This window comes from Oryctolagus cuniculus, chromosome 10 (genome assembly GCF_051225735.1).
Source record: "Oryctolagus cuniculus isolate XC-2025 breed Fujian yellow rabbit chromosome 10, ASM5122573v1, whole genome shotgun sequence".
Classification (NCBI taxonomy): Eukaryota; Metazoa; Chordata; class Mammalia; order Lagomorpha; family Leporidae; genus Oryctolagus; species Oryctolagus cuniculus.
In genome coordinates, this window is record NC_142876.1 from 57,754,580 (window position 1) to 57,778,627 (window position 24,048).

At 40.3% G+C, this 24,048-nt stretch overlaps 1 pseudogene; it reads right to left on the reverse strand.

The window, feature by feature from the left end:
- Positions 1-23,221: 23,221 nt before the first annotated feature.
- Positions 23,222-23,729, reverse strand: LOC127492479 (protein tyrosine phosphatase type IVA 1 pseudogene; annotated as a pseudogene).
- Positions 23,730-24,048: the final 319 nt, after the last annotated feature.

Genomic DNA, 24,048 nt, shown 5'->3' on the forward strand with positions numbered 1-24,048 from the left:
TGTCCAGGATTCTATCCATTTCTGATACGTTTCCCTGTTTGCTGGCATACCAGTCCTTGTAGTAATTTCTGATGATTCTTTTTATTTCTGTGGTGTCTGTTGTTACATTTCCTTTTTCATCTCTGATTTTATTGATTTGGGTCTTTTTTCTTCTTTTTTTTAGTTAGTTGGGCCAATGGGGTGTCAATTTTGTTTATTTTTTCAAAAAACCAGCTCCTCGTTTGGCTGTTTTTTTTGTAATTTTTTTTGGATTTAATCCTGTTGATTTCTTCTCTGATTTCAATAATTTCTCTTCTCCTACTAGATTTGGGTCTGGTTTGCTGCAGATTTTCTAGATCCTTGAGATGCATTGAAAGCTCATCTATTTGGTGCCTTTCCAATTTCTTGATGTAGGCACCTATTGATATAAACTTTCCTCTTAACACTGCTTTTGCTGTATCCCATAAGTTTGGGTATGTTGTGCTGTTACCCTCAATTACTTCCAGAAAATTTTTGGTTTCTCTTTTGATTTCTTGAATGACCCAGTGTTCATTCAGGAGCATGTTGTTCAATCTCCATGTGTTTGCGTATGCTCTAGGGATTCCTGAGTTGCTAATTTCCAACTTCATTCCTTTATGGTCTAAGAAGCTGCATGGTATGATTCTAATTCTTTTGAATTTGCTGAGACTTGCTTTATGGCCTAGTATGTGGTCAATCCTAGAGAAGGTTCCATGTACTGCTGAGAAGAAAGTAAATGCTTTATATGTAGGATGAAAATTTCTGTAGATATCTGTTAGATCCATTTGGGCTATTGTGTCATTTAAATCTACTGTCTCCTTGTTGATCTTCTGTCCTGTTGATCTGTCTATTTCTGAGAGTGGAGTATTGAAGTCCCGCAGTACTATTGTATTGGGGTCTAAGTCTCCCTTTAAGTCCCTTAAGAAATCTTTTAAATAAACCGGTGCCCTGTAATTAGGTGCATATACATTGATAATCGTTATATCTTCCTATTGAATTGATCCCTTCATCATTATATAGTGCCCCTCTTTGTCTCTCCTAACAGTTTTTGTGGTAAAGTTTGTGTTGTCCGATATTAAGATGGCTACGCCCACTCTTTTTTCACTTCTGTTGGCATGGTATATCTTTTTCCAGCCTTTCACTTTCAGTCTGTATGTATCTTTGTTGGAAAGATGACTTTCTTGTAAGCAGCAAATAGATGGGTTTTGTTTCTTAATCCAATCATGCAATCAGTGTCTTTTAACTGGACAGTTCAGGTCATTAACATTCAATGTGACTATTAATAAGTGGTAACTTTGCCCTGCCATTTGCCAAAGATATTTTCTAATATATGCTTTTAACTTCCTGTGATCTTTTGCTGTGAGGTTTCCTTCCTTCATTATTGTTTTTAACTTTTCAATTGAAGAAAGCAAGTGAGTGTTCCTTGGCTGTCTCTTTGCTGTCCCAGTCCCCAGTTCTCTGCTGTTGCTGCTTGAGTATCCTTGTCTGTTTCCATTGTGTCTTCTCAGGGCACCAGGGACACCATGGAAATGGTTCCAGCAGATGATTGTGTTGCCCTGGTCTCTTGGGTTATGTAGGGATTGTTTTGAATAGGATGAGAAAGCTCTTCCCTTCAAATGAACACTGTTTCTCTAATGAGAAAGTGATCAACATTTAAAATCTCTCTTGGGGAAGGAATTGGGAAGAAAACATTTTTCTCTGTAGTTTTATGACTTACTTGCCAGGAAGAAACAATGATGTAAAGTGTGGGGAGAAAGATATTTCACTCCAAAAGGCATGTCTGAAGTTCTCACTCTGGAAAAAACATTTTTTATTGATCACTTTTGTGCTACTTCTCTCTTTCAATTTCAAAGTACAAAATGAGCAGTAGTTTGCATATGAGCCATTGCCATTCACTCTACATTGAACCCTTTGATGAAAATGCATTGTTATTTTGATAACATTTTGGAGTATTTATCCAAAGGAGATAAATATTGAATGACTTCTCTCCAAACACAGTATATCTCTAGTACTAGAGTTGGGCATCATAGATCTGAAATGAATGCTAATGAGAAAGTAATCAACGTTTTAAACTTAAAAGTTCTTTATTATTGCTTTGGGATTTACAAATTATAATGATTGCTCTTCTTTATAAAATAGGGAACACACATGGAGTCCTTGTTTGGTTCTGTCACTTAGAATCCGTAACCCTGAGTAAACCATTTGTACTCCATTATCTGTAAAGTAGGATGAAAGTATCTGTCCAGCACACATTTCAGAATTCCCATATTGTTAACAATCATTTAGGTAAATCATGTGTATTCAGAATGCAAGTGAGGGATAACCACCCTGCGGCTGTATGCTATTTTTCAAATGCTTTGTGTAGGGTGGAAACTGACTTGGCTTCTGGTGTCTTTGGCAACAACAAAGGATTGGAGAAGGAGCATTTGTATTTCTGAAGATGAGCATACAGGTAATCTGGAATTGTTAATTGCTTTTGCTGCTGAAGGAAGAATTTGCACCTGACAAGAGGAAAGTATTCAGAGGGAGTATAGCAATACTGTAAAGACCCTCAGGCTGCATCACTTGAAAGTAAAACCTCGTTTGAGAAGTATAGATGAACAAAGTTAAGGTTCATGCCTGAGTAGCTATTACTGACAGGTTGTTTTTAAATGAGTTTGGTATGAGGATGGAGTGGGACTGGTGGCCTTGAGGGTGTCAGAAGTCACCAGGGATGGTCTGGCGTTGTGGTGTATCAGGTAAAGCCACTGTGTGCGATGCCAGCATCCCTTATGGGTGCTGGTTCCTGTCCTGGCTGCTCCACTTCCAGTCCAACTGCCTGCTAATACACCTGGGAAAAGCAGCAGAAGATGGCCCAAGTGGCTGGGCCCCTGTACCCAAGTAGGAGATGCAGATGATGCTCCTGCCTCCAGACTTTGTCCTGGCCCTTCCCCAGCCATTGTTGCTAACTAGGGAGTGAACCAACAGACGGGAGATCTCTCTCCTGTCTGTCTGTAACTCTTTCAAATAAGTAAATCTTTAGAAAAAGTAGAGGGAAATCACCAGGAGTAGCAAATATACTAATGGTTTGGAAACATGCTCTGTGACAAGCACTGAGGTAGTCCCAGTCTCCTGTGCCTTCCAAATAAAAGGCTACCAGTGACTAACAATAGGCTATTTTCAAACAATTGTCTTTTCCATACTACAAAGCAATGATCTTATAGAACAAGTAAAGGAAAGGAGATTATTAGAAATAGCAATAAGTGGGGTGGGCACTGTAGCCCAGCAGGTGAACCTACCACTTGGGAGGCCTGCATTCCATATTGAGGTGCCTGGTTTGTGTCCTGGCTGTTCCACTTCTGACCAAGCTTCCTTTGATGTACATCCTGGGAGGCAGCAGATGATTGTTCAAGTGCTTGAGTCCCTGTCATCAACACAGGAGACCCTGATGGTGCTCCAGGTTCCTGTCTATGGCCTAGCCCAGCTCAAATGTTGTGGGAATTTGGGGAGTGAACCAGTGGATGGAAGATTCTCTCTCTTAAATAAACATAAAAATACCAATAAGCAACAGATTTCACTGTCTATATTAAATAGCTTTATGCTGCTTAAGTGATACACAGTTCTTAGCTGTTGGTTAAGCAAGAATTTAATTCAATTTCATAAGCAATAGGCAGTTACACAGTAGCTGATTTCTCCCTTGTCTGGCAACTAGTATGTATGAGTGCTGGCCCAAATTTTACAAAAGCACTTGCATTATTGGAAGTATAGGAGCTTGGTGCTGCCCTTAGTATATATTAAACTTGCAATAAAGCTTATTAGCAATATTATTATTATAAGTATTTGTTATCATCAGTGCCTATAACCACAAGTAGAAGGGCAGAGGGAGTTAACATTAGGGCATTTAGATCCAACGTATCAAACTGCCTCTCTCTCCTTTCTGTCTCTCTCCTTGGCAGCTTCATTCTTTCCTATCAATGACTTTTCTGCTCAGCTGGGTACATGGCAGCCAGCAGCTCTGTCCTTTTACCTTTTTAGATTGTGACCAGACAGAGAAAAACATGCTTTCCTTCCAGCTCAAATTAATAACAGTTCTTAGGCAGGGAAGGACCCTGGTTGGTGTAGCTTATGTGCCAACATTTTAGACCAACCATCGATCAGTTTTCATGAAATGAAGTTATTGATGAAGACCATTCGGTAAAGTGAAAAGACATATGCCAATGCATGGTACTAAAATTATAGACATAATTATTATTCTCACCAGTTTCTCCACCTCTTCTGTATCTGGCTTTTCTTAATTCTACATGTTCTTATAAATTCAGTACAGATGTGGCCCTTCCAAAGGACCTCCTTTGGCACGCTTGGGATAGATTGCTTATCCCTTCTTTGTGCCCCAGAATAGTCTGTATTTTCCCTTGATCAGTGCTTTTTGTGATACATTCACCCATAGTGCGGGCGTGCACCTTCCGGATAGGTTAACGCTGGCGAGACCTCGGAGACACCAGACGCGTTTATCGGCTTTTCAGCTTCCACTTTATTTTTCAGCAGACTTGGGTTACATGTCGCGAACGCCCGCCGTCTTCGCCTCCTCCAACCCTCTTATATATCTCCCTCCCACTGTCCACCTGTTTATATATGATTCACGGAAAACATGTTACCAAATCAGCAAGAAACAAAACTTAGTAAATGTGGGAAACATGCAATAACAGGATGCTTAAAGTCAAAACAGGATCTTGCGGTTAGCAACGGGCAGGGTGGAAAAAGCCCAGCACTAAACTTCTCGTGCTTGTACATGTCGGGAGGGGCACAGCTGGCCAGGCTGTCCCATTCCCCGACACCATAGATTTTGAGCTTTTTGAGAGGAGTTATATCTTAGTTCTTTATCTTTAGTACACAATGAATTTTTAAATATTTATTGAATACATTATTTTTCATGAATGAGAAAGCATTGGATTAAATGCATCCTGAGCTGAGATTAGCCCTCAGAAGCTCTCACTTAGAAGAAATGCACAGAGTTTGACACTTCGGTTTGCTAATCTTATGACTACATCCTGGGCTGGTGTAGTGGCTCTCTTGATTAATCCTCCGCCTGCGGCACCGGCATCCCATATGGGTGCTGGGTTCTGGTCCCAGTTGCTCCTCTTCCAGTCCAGCTCTTTGCTGTGGTCCTGGAGGGCAGTGGAGGATGGCCCAAGTGCTTGGGCACCTGCACCTGCATGGGAGACCAGGAGGAAGCACCTGGCTCCTGGCTTCGGATTGGTGTGGCACCAGCCATAGTGGCCATCTGGGGAGTGAACCAACAGAAGGAAGACCTTTCTCTCTGTCTCTCTCTCTCTCACTGTCTATAACTGTACCGGTCAAATAATAAAAAATAAATAAATAAATATAACTTCATCCTAACTATGCTGGAGCAAAATTGTCTAAAGATAATGATAAAAGTTAACCTTTGTTGAACACATAGTGGGTTTCAGACTCCATTGAGTATTTCCCACACATTAACTTACACAATGTTCACAATAATGAATTGTTACTGTTATTATTCCCCCATTGTACATAGAAGGAAACTGAAACTCTGTGACATTAGCAACATTACTGAATAATAAATTAAGGGTGGGGATGATTTCAAGTAGTTAATTTGTCTCAAGAGCCTATAGGGTTGTCCTTCAGTATTCATGAGGTATTGTATTGGTTCTAGGACCTGCGCTGGGTACAAAAATCGATGCATATTCATTTCTTTTATACACAATGGCATAGTATTTACATGTTAGCCATGCATTCTCCTATATATTTTTAATAACCTTTAGATTACTTATAATACCTAATAAATGCCATGTAAATAGTTATACTGTGTTGTTTGGAGAATAACCACAGGAAAAAAGTCTGTGTATGTTCAGTACAGACATGATTTTTTCCTCCAAATATTTGTGAGCGGTAGTCCTGATACAGAGGACTGACTATACTCTGAATTATAGGTTACTAGTTTGTAGTGTTTTCTTAAATGAGTCTTCATAATGTAATACATTCATACAAACATGCTTTTTTGTTGGTACAGAGAGAACGAATGCTCTCATTTTCTTCTAATTAGTACCAACTCAAACACTCTCCTATACCAATTCCTCCACCACCAATATAAAAATATACCTAAGAGTCAGCCATTAAGTGCAAGATCCAGTGACAGGTGTGGAAACACCAAGAGGTTCATGAGGATGCCTTTGCCTTCAAATAGCTTAAAATCCAGTCAGAAATATGGCTCGTGTACTTGGGAAGATAAACACCATTCCAGATTGTCTGTGCTAAGTGCTTGAAGAACACAACAGACAATGAATGTTTTGAAATAGTTGTCGTATGTTAAGAAGTGGCAGGAAAATCTGGCAATGTCTTAGTCATCTTGGGATAGACACAGTGCCTGTTACAGAGCAGAACCTCACCTGTGTTGGCCAGTGAGTTGGATCCCAGCTCTGTTACTGACCTCATGGACATTATTGGCAAGGCAGTTACCCTATCTGTGCCCCAGCTTAGTTGCCTTCCTATGAGTGCTGTGTTAGTTGCTAAGGGAAAGGAGATAATCTTGCAAATGTGTATGGCGCAGATCCTAGCACCTAATGCTGGGTGCCCCTCACCAGGTGACTAGTATAAATCTAGGCATTCAGGATGGAGGTGGAGCTGTAGGGTGATTCAAATGGCTTTATGAAGGCATCCTATGGGCATTTAGAGAGCAGTACACTATTTAGGACTTTTCTTCTGGAGCCGCAATGCAGCATTTTTTTTAAAGAAGAATTTATTATAAAGATAATTGAAAATGAATCTTGATGTGAATGGGATGGGAGAGGGAGCGGGAGATGGGAGGGTTGCGGGTGGAAGGGAAGTTATTGGGGGGGGGGGCAAAACCACTGTAATCCAAAAGCTGTACTTTGGAAATTTATATTTATTAAATAAAAGTTAAAAAAAGAATTTATTTATTTATTTATTTATTTGAAAGTCAGAATTGGGAATAGGGAGAGAGAGAATCCTCCATTCACTGATTCACTCTCCATTCATTGATTTACTCTCCAGATGGCTGAAGCTAGGAGCCAGGAGCTTATTCCAGGTCTCCCATGTGAGTGCCACAGACCCAGACATTTGGGCCATTTTTTACTGCTTTTCCCAGGCCATTAGCAGGGGACTGGATTAAAAGTGGAGCAACTGGGATTGGAACCAGCTCAAAGCTGCAATGCAGTTTAATTGAGTGTGATGTCTCCAGTGACAACCTTCTCTGTAAGGAGTCTTGTGGCAACAGTTGCTGATTCAGCTGGCTGTTGGAGGGCCCCACAGAGGAAAACTGCTGGGATGAACCCAGACTTAATCTCGAAACAAGCCATCTTAAGTCAGCTGTGAGTTCTTCACACTTTTCCAGACTCAACAAGGCATTTCACTGAAAAGTTGGCCCACAAAAAACGTCTGTTGATTCCCAACTGGTTCATAATTCATATACATGACGGAAACCCAGGACGTTTCATGTGCTCTTACATTCTGTTCTTCCAGGCTCCGGTGGATCTGTCTTCTTTTTGTCACATTGTTGAAGCCGTGACACCCACCTCTTTTTACTGCCTGAGATCCTCTTGTCATCAGTATCCATGGGAGTCTGGAGGCATGATTGGTGACAGAAAACAGACTCACCATGTCCTTCACTTTCCTGCTGCTTGGTAGGAAGGCAGCAGGAGGGAGGAATGGTTTCTGTGGGATAAAGCCCACTGGGGGATAATTTTTGACTTTGGATCTTAATCTTCCACCATGTTCCATGGCCAAGTTCACTAAGAATCTGGAGGGGTTTTTCCTGGTATATCCTGAAAATGAAATGATCTAAAGGACCTCAACCTTTATGCTTCTGTGAGGCTCACAATCTAATTTCTGGAATTTTTAATTTGTGTTTGGCCAACTCGCTGTCTTTCCTGCCTCCTCTGTCATTTGGGTTGCAGATAAGAGGCAAAGCTGGAGAGGAATAAGGGTCAATTTTGAGTCTTGACAAAAAAAGGGCTGCTACTGCCAAATCATGTCTGTGCCTTTCAAGGTCGGTTACTGGAAAACACCATTGCACAGCAAATACTAGGTTCATGGAGCCAGAAAAGCATGGGTTTGAATCTGAGCTACAATTATTATCAGTACTTTTGTGACTCAGTTTCCTTATATGCAAAACATGGAGTGTGATCTGGAAGCTTTCATAGGGATTATGTGAGATAGGCATTGAAACACACAGGGAAGTGTCTGGCATTTAGGAAGCAATGGTGACAGTACTGCACCTGTAACAGTGAGAAGTTAGAAAGTGGGTCATAGTGTTTTTTTTTTTAAAGATTTATTTATTTACTTGAAAAGCAGCATTATAGAAACAGAGAGAGAGAGAGAGAGAGAGAGAGAGAGAGAGAGAGAAAGAGAGAGAGAGAGAGGCGGAGGGGTGCGGGGAGATATCTTCCATTGACAGATTCACTCCCCAAATGGCTGCAACAACCAAGTTGGGCTAGGCTGAAGGCAGGAGCCAGGAGCTTCTTCTAGGTCTCCCATGTAGATACAAGGGCCATCCTCTGCTGCTTTCCGAAGGCACATTAGCAGGGAGCTGGATTGGAAATGGAGCAGCCGGGGCTTGAACTGGTACCCATATGGGATACTGGCATTGCAGATGGTGACTTAAATCTGTACACTACAGCACTGGCCTCAGTTTCCATATTTGATCTGGACTACCCTGCTACCTCCTTTTTCATGAGAACACAGCCAAAGTCTCACCAGCACAACAAGCTCACTGACAGGAAGTGATCAAATGCAGGAAATTTCTGACAACCTCTTTACTCCCCTTGAAATACTGAAATATTAAAAAGGAAAAAGGCATCTCCATGACATTTTAAAGAAAGCTGTTTTGTGTATGTAGATTTCAGGTTCCTAAGGGATGGAGATTGAGCCTTGGGGTCCTCGAGCTGCTCTTTTTGGTGGTATGGTTGGCATGTTTTATGTCCACACCCTTTTCCTGTCAGGACCGGATCTCAGCAAGTGCAGAGTCTTTGACCTGCCCTTACTCACATAAATGAGTAGGTGGAAGACTTCCAGTTTTCCTGCTGTCATTCTAGGATTAACATCAGTCAGAGAGACCTTGCTGGGTTGGCAGACAGTGACATAAATCATAATCATGGCTTCTAGCCCTTATCAGCTTCTAGAGCTTATTAGTTGAAATAGGAAGGAAGTGCAAACTAAGTAAAGGATGTAAATATTGGAATAACCATCATTTTCCTGAGGACTAGGGACACCCTGTGGGTGGCTTTGCAGGGAGGGACTGATCCACAGGTGGAAGTGTTCCAACACAACACTAGTACAGTTGCTCCTTGTTTTACAACATGTTTATGTCCCAATCAATTTGTTATACATTGAAAATAACCTACATCAAAATGCATTTAATGCCTGCAATTGATGGAGTATGATATCCCAGAAACACAGCACATTTTGGTGGTCACTAGTTGTTTTCCTTCATGACCTGAGGCTGATTGGGAGCTGCACTTGCTGCACCTGCCCAGTCTCATGGGAGAAGACCCTACTGTGTATCACCAGCCTGTGAAAAGATCTAAATCTAAAAAGTCAAGGTATGATGTTTGATGAATGTGTATTATTCTTGTGCCATCAAAAAGTCAAAAAATCTCAAGTTGAGCCATTGGAAGTTGGGGACTGTCTGTAATTCTGAATTAGGCCAGGCCGAAACCCTGACTTCAAAAACTCCCATTTCAGGTATGTGACATCATCATGGACTGAGCTATGCTGGTTGTAGTGGTAGGCTCTTATCTTAGCCTTTCCACATTTCTTTAATTTTAATAGCTAGAAATTTTAAGACTGAAAATTGGGTAGAATAGGAGAGGTATAGTAAAGGGGAATAGAGTGTTTCTCTGTCCTTTTGCACTGGGGAAGATCTCTAAGAATTGGATAATTTTGCCAGTGTGACATTGCTTTACTCTCTCGAGGCCTGGGCCTCCTATCCCTTCCATCCTAATCTAGAGTACATGTTTGGTCACTTTACTGCTGTGTAAGATAAAATGACTGTTTCCGTGGCGCATGCACACAATGGAATACTATTCATCCATAAAAAGACGAAATCCTGCCATCTGTGACGCCATGGATGGAATTGGAGCTCATTATGTTAAGTGAGACAAGCCAGGCTCAGAAAGACAAGTGCCATATGATCTCACTCATGGGGAATTTAAAAAAGTTAATCTCACAGAAATTGAGAGTAGAATGGTAGTTATCAGAGGCTGGGGAGAGTTGGGGGAGGAAAGAACGGAGAAAGGCTGATTAATGGGAACCAAGTTATAGTTAGATAGGAGAAAGAAGTTTTGCTTTGCTGTTCTGTTCCACAATAGGGTGAACACAGATAATGAAAATACACTGTAAATGTATTTCTTACAAAACTAGCAGAAAGGATTTTGAATGTTTTAACCATAAATAAATGATATGTGTTTAAGGAGAGAGATGTGCTTATTCTGATTTGAACATTTCACAACGCATACACATATTGAAACATCACATGTTGTCCCATAAACACACAAGTTTTCTGTATCAGTTAAAAAAATGACACATTTCTGACCCATTCTTGAGACGCAGGACAATGATATTAAGAGAATCCATTTCCTCTCTTCTCTCCTGTTCTGGTCTCAGTGAGTGAGAGAAGGATAGTTTTTTGGTTTAGTCTGGATGTTTTCCTTTTTCTACTTCAGCAAATCAGTATTGAGCAACCACTGTGTGCCAGGGTACTATGTTAGACTCTGGGGAGACAAAGATAAACGTGACAGAGCTTTGATGAGTTTTTATAGCACGAGGAGAGAGAGGTAAAGGAGAAGCGAGTGAAGGAGAGGGGTGAAGCCTCGTTCTTTTCTCCAGGATCCAGAATAAATGATCTTCACTTGAATGGGGTAGCTGGCCACACTCTGATCACTTCATCATTCCTAGAAGATCACTTCATTCATAGAAGACTGCCCCAATATCCAATCAGAAAGAAGCATCACAGCATGTCAGTATAAGAAGCCCTCAAGAACATTTTGATGAATGTAATTTTTCCTTTAGGTTAGGACTTCAACTTTGCCATTTACAATATGTAGAACTAATGCAAGTCATTTTAACTCTGCCCAAGATTCAATTTCTTCAACTGTACAATAGGAATAATTATTTTTATAAGGTATAATGTGTTCTTAATGCAATGTTGGCATTCAAAAATTTGTAGTTATTGTTATTATTTTGAGGTATTTACAAAAGGGGTCTGTTTTCTCACATTTGACTTATTTAAGGTTTGGATAGTGGAATTGGGGGTCTTCCCTCTAACCTCATGACACTTTTTGAGGAAAAAGTCTCTTCGGTATTCTCTCTGTGTTACTGAAGACTTTGGAACCTGGCTCTCAATCCTTCTGTGCAATTCAACTTCTGCGGTCATCCTAGTTAACTTTGGAGCACTTCATCTGCCTACACTCTCAAGTTGAATGACCCGACTCCTGAGAGCTGCCTTTGTATCTTCCTGGCTAACCCTCTCATACTCTCCTCTCCAGTCTATTGGTCCATTACTCTCCCTGTTAGCTCCCTTTTATGGGTCCACATTGCCCTACTGTTTGGATAGAATTTAACTTCCCAAACTCATGCACACGTTTAACCTCCAAAGTTTAAGTTAAAGGTTAAAGGATCAAGATTAATGGTTGATTGATTAAGGGTGGAGCTTAATCCAATTATGATGTCTCAAAGGGCCTTTGCCAAGTGGTTGGATTGAATTAGGTTGCTAGAGGTGAAACCCTATGACCAAATCATGATGGGTTTACAAAGAGACACATGGACATGGAGGAAGTGCCTGCTTCCTATCTCTCACTGCTTCCTCCACACATGCTCCACCTTTGTCAGCCTCCAGCAGGTGCCAGGCTAATGGGGCCCCCTGACCTTGGACTTTGAAATTCAAACCATGAGCCAAAATAAACTTCTTCCTTCCTTCCTTCCTTCCTTCCTTCCTTCCTTCCTCCCTCCCTCCCTCCCTCCCTCCCTCCCTCCCTTCCTTCCTTCCTTCCTTCCGACAGTCAGAGTGGACAGTGAGAGAGAGAGACGGGAGAAAGGTCTTCCTTTACCGTTGGTTCACCTTCCAATGGCTGCTGTGGCTGGCATGCTGCGGCCGGCGCACCGCGCTGATCCGAAGCCAGGAGCCAGGTGCTTCTCCTGGTCTCCCATGTGGGTGCAGGGCTCAAGGACTTGGGCCATCCTCCACTGCACTCCTGGGCCATAGCAGAGAGCTGGACTGGAAGAGGAGCAACTGGGACAGAATCTGGCACCCTGTTTCCTCTTTCTTAAGTATCTTCTTTCAAGTGTTTCAGTTAATATAACAAAAAATTGACTGACATACATTCTCTTTGTCCAGTTTAGACTTCACTGTTCCTCATGACTATTCCTTTGTTGAAAATACTCTCACGTTTCTTCTTCTGTCCTGCCCAGATCTCGATGAACCCAGCCACCAACCTTCCTGAGCCTTACTCTTGCATGGCTTGGCAGTATTGTAGAATATCATGCAATCTGGAAGATGGTAACACTGTGTACTCACAGTAACCAAACAAAATTGGTTTCTTGCCATGATGTAGCAAATAGTATTAGTTCCATTCTACTTTCCTTAAAGACTATTTCACACATTTCCCATTTTCCTTGAAACTTTCCACTGTTCTTTGGTTTCATAAGATGAAATTGCCCCTTATGTAAAAGGAAGGTAGGTGATCTAAGAAATGTCATCACTTGCCTTCACTTGACCTGCATAGCAGTGTGCATCTGTACACTTTTCACAGCAGTGATGATGGAGGACATGACTTTACTCTTATCCAAGGCCAGTTACTCTTCCTGTGTTCTGAATCCCATCATTGCTAGCCTTTTACATCTATCTGGGCCTATCTGATCACTATTAAAATATGGTATGGTGTCTATCACTAGGAACAATTGTAATTTTAGCAACAACAAAGGCATTGATGACAAAACACAATGCCCCCACTATACATATGAAGGATCTTTTAAAAGTTCATGAAAAAAAAATGTGCGTAATGATAAAATTATGCACAAATTTCATCTTTTTCTCCAGAATAAACGTATCCTTTAATTTTCCACAAGCCTTTTGAAGCCCCCTAATATGACTGCATTCTAGATACATCCACTTTTGTGGTTGTGTATATTTCCATCTTGAGTTGTCCCAAATTATACTCTGTATCATTCCCACAGCCATCCTGTGCCATTCCCTTGTCAGGCTCTTATTTTGGTCAATGTCATTTAGCAGATCATACTACTGTCTTGGCAACTGCTCAGGTCATGGATCACTTGAATTTCAAGTTTGTCAATTCTACTTCAATAATACATATAAAATTCATCTCCATATTCTAGCATGAGTAGAATCATCTTGTTAGGATTGCTTTAATAATTTTTTAAAAATTATTATTTATTTTAAAGGTGGCAGGGGAAGAAACACACACACACACACACACACACACACACACACAGAGTGATAGCTCCCTTCCACTGATTTACTCCCCAAATGCCTGAAACAGCTGGAGCTGCGCCAGGCTGAAGCCAGAAGCATGGAACTCAATTGGAATCTTACATGTGGGTGGCAGGACCCCCATCACCACTGACTTCCACGTTTTGCATTAGCATGAAGTTGGAATCAAGAGCAGAGACAGTACTTGAACTTGGGCACTCTGATATGGGCTATGGGTGTCTCAATGCTTGTCCTGCAATAGATTCTAAATAGTCCCACACATCTACTTTCTTTCTGTGATTTGTTCAACACACCATAGTCAGAATGATTTTTTAAGAAGCAATAATTTGATCAAGTCTTTATCTTATATTGCTTTTATAACAAAATACAAAATAAATAACAGCCAATAAGACGACCTGATATGTTTGCCACTAGTTCTTTCCAGTCTTCTCTTTGCTTATGATATTACAGCTACTGAGGTCTTCTTCCAGTTTTGAGAATGCCTCATATTTCCTCCAGCTCTGAGACTTTCCTTATGCCGTTTCCCTTGCCTAGAACTCTCTTCCCCCAATTCCTTACCTGACAAACTCCTTCACATACCTCAGGTCACAGAAAAGAGGTTCTCATGGTGTGATACTCTCATAGTGTTCTCTCCTTGCTTATAATAATAGTTAGCATAATTTATGTCTTTATAAATTATCTGTCTCTGTGAACTCTAGAAAGCTAAGGCTGAAGCCTGACTTTCCGCATCAGTGCCTAGCATGGTCTAACACATAGTATAGGGCAAACATCTTTTTTGAATCCATAAATCATTCATAAAACACCCTAGACAATTCGGAGGTGATTATGTAAGGAGGTGTTCATTCACTTGCACGTTCATTTTGCTCATTCATTAATTCAACACATATCTAGGTAATTCTGAATCCGAAGCAAGAGTCGATGGTTCTCAACTTCCCTCAATTCTTTCATACCTTGGTACTATTTTGTTTTTGCATTTTACTATTTATTTAGATGTTCAAACTCTTGCATTCGGTTTTTACAATATGATGAACACTGATAAATTATTTCTCTATAGAACTATAATCACACATTCTCAGACACTGTAAATATATGGTTGAATTAATATTAATACACATCATCATGTTTTCAATTACATAATAAAACAAATGATCAAGTATTCAAATATTAAGTTACACAGCTCAAAAGGCATAAAAACATTAGATGTCTGCTCAATTCATTAGCAGAAAGCCACTATTTTTTTTTCTTTTTGTAAGAGAGGTTGGCGAGAGAAGGAGAAAATAATACTTCAAACAAAAATAAGCTGGTAAACAACTTTTGAAAAGTATGGAAAAAGATCACAAAGCTTCAAAATTCTATGATTAAGAATTGTCTTAAACTACAATAACAAGGCATCTCTGCCTTTAAAATACTGACTAAGTTAAGGAGCATTTTCTACATTTTCTCCACAAGACAAAGGAAACATTTTACTAAAATCTTTAATATTCCCTCTCATTTTTTTCAGGCCTTCCCTATTAAGTTGCACCTCAGAGGACAAACATTAAATTAATTGTAAGGCTTTTTTTGTCTAGAGATAGTAAAGACATGTGCTTCTAAACAATGTAGATTTTCTTTTTTTTTAAAAACTTTTATTTAATGAATATAAATTTCCAAAGTACAGCTTATGGATTACAATGACTTCCCCCCACATACTTCCCTCCCACCTGCAACCCTCCCCTTTCCCGCTCCCTCTCCCCTTCCATTCACATCAAGATTCATTTTCAATTCTCTTTATATACAGAAGATCAATTTAGCATATATTAAGTAAAGATTTTAACAGTTTGCACCCCCATAGAAACACAAAGTGTAAAATACTGTTTGAGTACTAGTTATAGCATTAAATCACAATGTACAGCACATTAAGGACAGAGATCCTACATGAGGAGTAAGTGCACAGTGACTCCTGTTGCTGACTTAATAAATTGACACTCTTGTTTATGGCATCAGTAATCACCCTAGGCTCTTGTCATGAGCTGCCAAGGATATGGAAGCCCCCTGAGTTCACCGACTCTGATCATATTTAGACAAGTTGTAGTCAGAGTGGAAGTTCTCTCCTCCCTTCAGAGAAAGGTCCCTCCTTCTTTGATGACCTGTTCTTTCCACTGGGATCTCACTTGCAGAGATCTTTCATTTAGGTGTTTTTTTTTTTTGCCAGAGTGTCTTGGCTTTCCATGCCTGAAATACTCTCATGGGCTTTTCAGCTGGATCCGCATGCCTTAAGGGCTGCTTCTGAGGCCAGAGTGCTGTTTAGGACATCTGCCATTCTATGGGTCTGCTGTGTATCTCACTTCCCATGTTGGATCATTCTCTCCCTTTTTGATTCTATCAGCTAGTATTTGCAGACACTAGTCTTGTTTATGTGATCCCTTTGACTCTTAGTCCTATCATTATGATCAATTGTGAACAGAAATTGATCACTGGGACTAGTGAGATGGCATTGGTACATGCCACCTTGATAGGATTGAATTGGAATCCCCTGGTATGTTTCTAACTCTACTGTTTGGGGAAAGTCAGCTTGAGCATGTACCGAATTGCACATCTCTTCCCTCTCTTATTCTCACTCTTATATTTAACAGCGATAATTTTTCAGTTAAGTTTCGACACTTAAGAATAACTGTGTATTGATTACAGTATTCAACCAAAAGTATTAAGTAGAACAAACAAAAAAATACTAAGAGGGATAACGTATTAAGTTGTTCATCAACAGTCACGGCAAGGGCTGATCAAGTCACCGTTTCTCATAGTGTTCATTTCACTTTAACAGGTTTCCTTTTTGGTGCTCGGTTAGTTGTCACCGATCAGGGAGAACATATGATATTTGTCCCTTTGGGACTGGCTTAATTCACTCATCATGATGTTTTCCAAATTCCTCCATTTTGTTGCAAATGATCGTGTTTCATTGTTTTTGACTGCTGTATAGTATTCTATAGAGTACATGTCCCATAATTTCTTTATCCAGTCTACTGTTGATGGGCATTTGGGTTGGTTCCAGGTCTTAGCTATTGTGAATTGAGCTGCAATAAACATTAATGTGCAGACAGCTTGTTTGTTTGCCAATTTAATTTCCTTTGGGTAAATTCCAAGGAGTGGGATGGCTGGGTTGAATGGGAGGGTTTTATTCATGTTTCTGAGGAATCTCCAGACTGACTTCCATAGTGGCTTAACCAGTTTGCATTCCCACCAGCAGTGGGTTAGTGTCCCTTTTTCCCCACATGCTCTCCAGCATCTATTGTTGGTAGATTTCTGAATGTGAGCCATTCTAACTGGGGTGAGGTGAAACCTCACTGTGGTTTTGATTTGCATTTCCCTGATTGCTAGTGATCTTGAACATTTTTTCACTTGTGTGTTGGCTGTTTGGATTTCCTCTTTTGAAAAATGTCTATTGAGGTCCTTGGCCCATCTCTTAAGTGGGTTGTTTGTTTTGATGTTGTGGAGTTTCTTGATTTCTTTGTAGATTCTGGTGATCAACCCTTTATCTGTGGCATAGTTTGTGAATATTTTTTCCCATTCTGTTGGTTGCCTCTTCACTTTCTTGACTGTTTCTTTTGCAGTACAGAAACTTCTCAATTTGATGCAATCCCAAATGTAAATTTTGGCTTTGCCTGTGTTTCTGTGGTATTTTCCAAGAAGTCTATGCCAGTACCTATATCTTGCAGAGTTTCTCAAATGCTCTCTAATAATTTGATGGTGTCGGGTCGTAGATTTTTTTTTTTGACAGGCAGAGTGGACAGTGAGAGAGAGAGACAGAGAGAAAGGTCTTCCTTTGCCATTGTTTCACCCTCCAATGGCCACCACGGCATGGGCGCTGTGGCCAGCACACCACGCTGATCTGATGGCAGGAGCCAGGTACTTCTCCTGGTCTCCCCTGGGGTGCAGGGCCCAAACTCTTGGGCCATCCTCCACTGCCTTCCCGGGCACAGCAGAGAGATGGCCTGGAAGAGGGGCAACTGGGACAGAATACGGTGCCCTGACCAGGACAAGAACCCAGTGTGCCAGCGCCGCAAGGCGGAGGATTAGCCTAGTGAGCCGCGGCACCGGCTGGGTCATATATTCAGGTCTTTAATCCATGTTGAGTGAATTTTTGTTTAAGGTGAAAGGTAGTTGTCTTGCTTCATGGTTCTGCATGTGGAAATCCAATTTTCCCAGCACCATTTATTGAATAGACTGTCCTTACTCCAGAGATTGATTTTGGATCCTTGATCAAATATAAGTTGGCTGTAGATGTTTGGATTGCTTTCTGGTGTTTCTATTCTGTTCCATTGGTCTATCCATCTGTTTCTGTACCAGTGCCATGGTGTTTTGATAACAACTGCCCTGTAGTATGTCCTGAAATCTGGTATTGTGATGCCTCCAGCTTTGTTTTTGTTGTACAAAATTGCTTTAGTTATTCAAAGTCTCCTGTGTCTCCATATGAATTTCAGCATCATTTTTTCCAGATCTGAGAAGAAGGTCTTTGGTATCTTGATTGGTATTGCATTGAATGTATAAATTGCTTTTGGGAGAATGGACATTTTGATGATAATGATTCTTCCAATCGATGAGCATGGAAGATTTTTCCATTTTTTTGTATCCTCTTCTATTTCTTTCTTTAACGTTTGTAATTTTCATCGTAGAGATCCTTAATGTTCTTGGTTAGGTTTTTTCCAAGGTATTTGATTTTTTTGTAGCTATTGTGAATGGGATTGATCTTAGAAGTTCTTCCTCAGCCATGGCATTGCCTGTGTATACAAAGGCTGTTGATTTTTGTGCATTGATTTTATATCCTGCTACTTTTCCAAAATCTTCTATGAGTTCCAATAGTCTCTTAGTAGACTTCTTTGGGTCCCCTAAATAAAGAATCATATCATCTGCAAAGAGGGATAGTTTGAGTTCTTCCTTCCCAATTTGTATCCCTTTCATTTCTTTTTCTTGCCTAATAGCTCTGGCTAGAACTTCCAGAACTATATTGAATAGCAGTGGAGAGAGTGGGCATTCCTGTCTGGTACCAGATCTCAGTGGAAATGCTTCCAACTTTTCCCCATTCAATAGGTTGTTGGCTGTGGGTTTTTCATAAATTGCTTTGATTGTATTGAGGAATGTTCCTTCCATACCCAGTTTTCTTAGAGTTTTCATCATGAACGGGTGTTGTATTTTATCAAATGCTTTCTCTGCATCTATTGAGATAATCATATGGTTTTTCTTCTGCAGTCTGTTAATGTGGTGTATCACATTGATTGTTTTGCACACATTGAACCATCCCTGCATACCAGGGATAAATCCCACTAGGTCTGGGTGGATGATCTTTCTGATGTGTTGTTGCATTCTATTGGCCAGAATTTTACTGAGGATTTTTGCATCTATGTTCATCAGGGATATTGGTCTGTAATTCTCTTTCAATGCTGCATCTTTTTCTTGCTTAGGAATTAAGGTGATGCTGGCTTCATAGAAAGAATTTGGGAGGATTCCCTCTTTTTTGATTGTTCTGAATAGTTTGAGAAGAATTGGAGTTAGTTCTTCTTTAAATGTCTGGTAGAATTCAGCAGTGAATCCATCTGGTCCTGGGCTTTTCTTTGTTGGGAGGGCCTTTATTAATGTTTCAATTTCTTTCTCAGTTATGGGTCTGTTTAGGTTTTCGATGTCTTCCTGGTTCAATTTAGGTAGGTTGCATGTGTCCAGGATTCTATCCATTTCTGATATATTTCCCTGTTTGCTGGCATACAAGTCCTTGTAGTAATTTCTGATGATTCTTTTTATTTCTGTGGTGTCTGTTGTTACATTTCCTTTTTCATCTCTGATTTTATTGATTTGGGTCTTTTTTCTTCTTTTTTTTAGTTAGTTGGGCCAATGGGGTGTCAATTTTGTTTATTTTTTCAAAAAACCAGCTCCTCGTTTGGCTGATATTTTGTATTTTTTTTTGGATTCAATCCTGTTGATTTCTTCTCTGATTTTAATGATTTCTCTCTCCTACTAGATTTGGGTCTGGTTTGCTGCAGATTTTCTAGATCCTTGAGATGCATTGAAAGCTCATCTATTTGGTGCCTTTCCAATTTCTTGATGTAGGCACCTATTGATATAAACTTTCCTCTTAACACTGCTTTTGCTGTATCCCATAAGTTTGGGTATGTTGTGCTGTTACCCTCAATTACTTCCAGAAAATTTTTGGTTTCTCTTTTGATTTCTTGAATGACCCAGTGTTCATTCAGGAGCATGTTGTTCAATCTCCATGTGTTTGCGTATGCTCTAGGGATTCCTGAGTTGCTAATTTCCAACTTCATTCCTTTATGGTCTGAGAAGCTGCATGGTATGATTCTAATTCTTTTGAATTTGCTGAGACTTGCTTTATGGCCTAGTATGTGGTCAATCCTAGAGAAGGTTCCATGTACTGCTGAGAAGAAAGTAAATGCTTTATATGTAGGATGAAAATTTCTGTAGATATCTGTTAGATCCATTTGGGCTATTGTGTCATTTAAATCTACTGTCTCCTTGTTGATCTTCTGTCCTGTTGATCTGTCTATTTCTGAGAGTGGAGTATTGAAGTCCCGCAGTACTATTGTATTGGGGTCTAAGTCTCCCTTTAAGTCCCTTAAGAAATCTTTTAAATAAACCGGTGCCCTGTAATTAGGTGCATATACATTGATAATCGTTACATCTTCCTGTTGAATTGATCCCTTCATTATTATATAGTGCCCCTCTTTGTCTCTCCTAACAGTTTTTGTGGTAAAGTTTATGTTGTCCAATATTAAGATGGCTACGCCCACTCTTTTTTCACTTCTGTTGGCATGGTATATCTTTTTCCAGCCTTTCACTTTCAGTCTGTATGTATCTTTGTTGGAAAGATGTGTTTCTTGTAAGCAGCAAATAGATGGGTTTTGTTCCTTTAGCCAATCAGGCAATCAGTGTCTTTTAACTGGACAGTTCAGGCCATTAACGTTCAATGTGACTATTGATAAGTAGTAACTTTGCCCTGCCATTTGCCAAAGATATTTTCTAACATATGTTTTGAACTTCCTGTGATCTTTTGCTGTGAGGTTTCCTTTGTTTAGCTCCTTTCATATTGATTACCATATTTCTGTGTTTCTGTGTGTAACACATCTTTAAGTATCTTTTGCAGGGTCAGACTAGTGGCAGCAAACTCTTTCAATTTCTGTTTGCTATGAAAGGTCTTTATTTCACCTTCATTCACAAATGAGAGCTTAGCAGGATATAATATTCTGGGCTGGCAGTTTTTCTCTCTTAGTACCTGGGCTATATCTCGCCATTCCCTCCAAGCTTGTTGGGTTTCTGATGAGAAGTCTGCTGTGAGTCTAATTGGAGATCCTCTGAGTGTAATCTGATATTTCTCTCTTGCACATTTGAGGATCTTTTCTTTCTGTTTCACTGCAGTGAGTTTAATTACAATGTGTTGTGGTGAGGATCTCTTTTGGTCATATTTATTAGGGGTTCTATGAGCTTCCTTACTAGGATGTCTCTGTCCTTCTCCAAACCTGGGAAATTTTCTGCTAGTATCTCACTAAAAAGGCCTTCTAATCCTTTCTCCCTCTCCATGCCTTCAGGAACTCCTAGAACCCGATTGTTGGTTTTTTTAATAGTATCTTGTAGATTCCTGACAATATTTTTTAGATTTCTAATTTCCTCTTCTTTTCTTTGGTTTGACTGTATCCTTTCCTGTTCTCTGTCTTTTAAGTCTGATATTCTCTCTTCTGCTTCACCCATTCTGTTTTTAAGGCTCTCTAATGTGTTTGTCATTTGATCTATTGAATTCTTCATTTCATTATGATTCCTCGTCACTATCACAGTTTCATGTTCTACTAGTTGTTTCATTTCATTTTGATTCCTCCTTAATATTTCATTTTTGTGAGAGAGATTTTCTAATTTTCCATTAAGGATTTCTGTAGTTCAAGAATTTGTTTTTGAGAACTTCTTAATGTTCTCATCAATTTTTTGAGATCCACTTCTTGCATTTCTTCTATCTCATCTTGTTCATAATCTTGAATTGGGGTGTCTTTTTCATTTGGGGGCGTCATAGTGTCTTCCTTGTTCTTGTTACCTCGGTTTCTGTGTTTGTTGTTTGGCATATTGGAGATATTCTTTTGTTTCTTCGCTGTGGTGTTTTTTCTCATTATACGATGATTCTAGATTAAGTGTACTGTCTGCTTTTGATGGATCCTTAGAGGCTGTGATGGGTGTGGCCAGAGAGCTCTGTTTGGTTCTTCAGGGTTAAGGGTGTGCCAAAGGTGACTCACCCAGATTGTTCTCTCGCTAGCTAGCTCTCTCTCTCTCTCTCTTTTTTTTTTTTTTTTGACTCAGTTGGGAAGTAATTCCACACAGCTGAGTGGAATTGAGGCTAGTTGATGTATGAAATCTGGCCCCTGTGGGTATTCGTCTGCTTACCCCTGGGACCACACAAAGATTTTATGCAGCCCTCAGTGTGGTCTCAAATTTCTCTGCAGTCTCTCACCGGGTTGCCAAGGTTACCGAGTTTGTGTACTCAGTGAGTTCTCTCGCCCCCACCCCTCCGATTTTCACAATCTCAGTTCGTTAGCTCCACACTTTCACTATGTCTTAACCTCCTGTTATTTCTCCCCACCAGAGTCAGGTTTTTCTGCTTGGGTAATGGTGGGCGCCGCTTTACATACGTAAAATGGCGCCTGCTCTTTGTCTTGTTCACCTTTGTAAGGTGAGTGGAGAGAGAGGCTAATGTCCGTGCTGGTTCCCCTTATTTATTCGGTTTTTTCTCTCCTCCAGTCAGCCTGGTGAACTTTCCCCAGTGGGGCTTCAGGCCTCGTTCCCCGTAGGCTTTTTCTGCCTTTCCCCACCAATGTCTCGGGTTACCGAGGTTTTTGTCTCACCTCCCCTTCCAGCGCTGGCGCGCAGACTCTGCGGCTCAGCTTCTGTGGCTCGGCTTCTGCGGCTTGGCTTCCACGCAGTGGGTGACCTTGCTCTCCCCGTAGGTCCTCTGTGTCACATCCACTAGATCTGGAAGAGTGTCCTCTGCAATTTTTTCCTGAGCCTTTTCCTGAGGCTACAGTAACTCCACTTTTATTAAACTATCTTTTCCCAGACTATCAGTGCGCGCCCTCACTATTCCGCCATCTTGGCTCCTAAACAATGTAGATTTTCAAAATGGAGGTTTTCTACAATAGCACAAAGATTTCTAGAAACACATTAAGTAATCATTCATAAAACTTGGTAAAATAATGGTTAAGCAAAATTCAGGCTGGTGTGAATGTGGGAGATGCAAACATAAAGTGACCAGGCAAATAACCACATAGTCCTACTTTCTATTTTTGAGATGACTGTAGGAATTAACCACATAAGGTTCATAGTTCCTACAAGTATTGTGCTGGGTATTTTGGCACCTGATCTTTCTAAATTTCTTATGCATTGGTAAGATTCTGGCATGGGAATATATTTAGGAAGCAACTCAATACTGAATGATTTCAGCAAAGGTCAGTTGGTACAAATGATAAACGCATTTGAAATGCTAAAGAGCAAGACTCTTTTTCTAACTGTCTAAATAGGTTGACTATAACCAAACACAGAGTTTGCAATTCTGTTAAGCCTATCTCCTGGTAAAACTGCTTTTCAATACTTCTAAGGAGTATTACCCAAACTTATTCACCAAATCAACATGTTGGTTAATATGTATGGCAGATTAGAGCCCGTCTCTACTTTTACTTCCAAGGCAATAGCATCAGGCATCTCTGTTTTGTTGAATGCAAGTTGTTTCTATGACCCAAGGGTCATAGAAATGGTCTTTGAAATGCAGCTGCATTTAGGATGAATTTTTCCAAATATGAAACTTGTGTGCTATTAAAAGCTCCACACCATTTTTGTCTATGAACTGTACTGCATCTTCATATTTCATTCCACCTTTAGTTAATACTAGGATGACAAGCATTAGAGCTCTCTCAAGACCTGCAACACAATGAAGATCAATACAACCCCCAGGTTCTTCACAAAACTTAATTTTTACAAGACTTCACCAGTCACCAACAATCTGATTGGATAATAGTGCACTGTCATCAAAAGGTTAATCAGGAACATGGATGTTTTCTTTCTCCCCAAGAGCAGTGTCAGAAGTTGCTTCACATACTCTGGCTATTGTGGCAACTCTATACATCTTAGCTTCCTCTATACATTTGTTTTAGGTGGCATTGGTTGGATTATGTGTGATAAGAAATCCCACGTTCCTGTATGTGATTTCCATGGAAGCTGGGTGGTTCATTTGAGACATGTTAGTTTCATTAAAGAACAGTTAATAGGATTATAAGAGAATTTTAAAAAGTGAATACAGAAAATGTGCAAAGAAACAAAAATCCACTTCAATATACTCCACTTGAAATTCTCTTTTTTTTTTTTTTGACAGGCAGAGTGGACAGTGAGAGAGACAGAGACAGAGAAAGGTCTTCCTTTGCCATTGGTTCACCCTCCAATGGCCGCTGCGGCTGGCGAGCTGCGGCCGGTGCACTGTGCTGATCCGAAGGCAGGAGCCAGGTGCTTCTCCTGGTCTCCCATGGGGTGCAGGGCCCAAGCACCTGGGCCATCCTCCACTG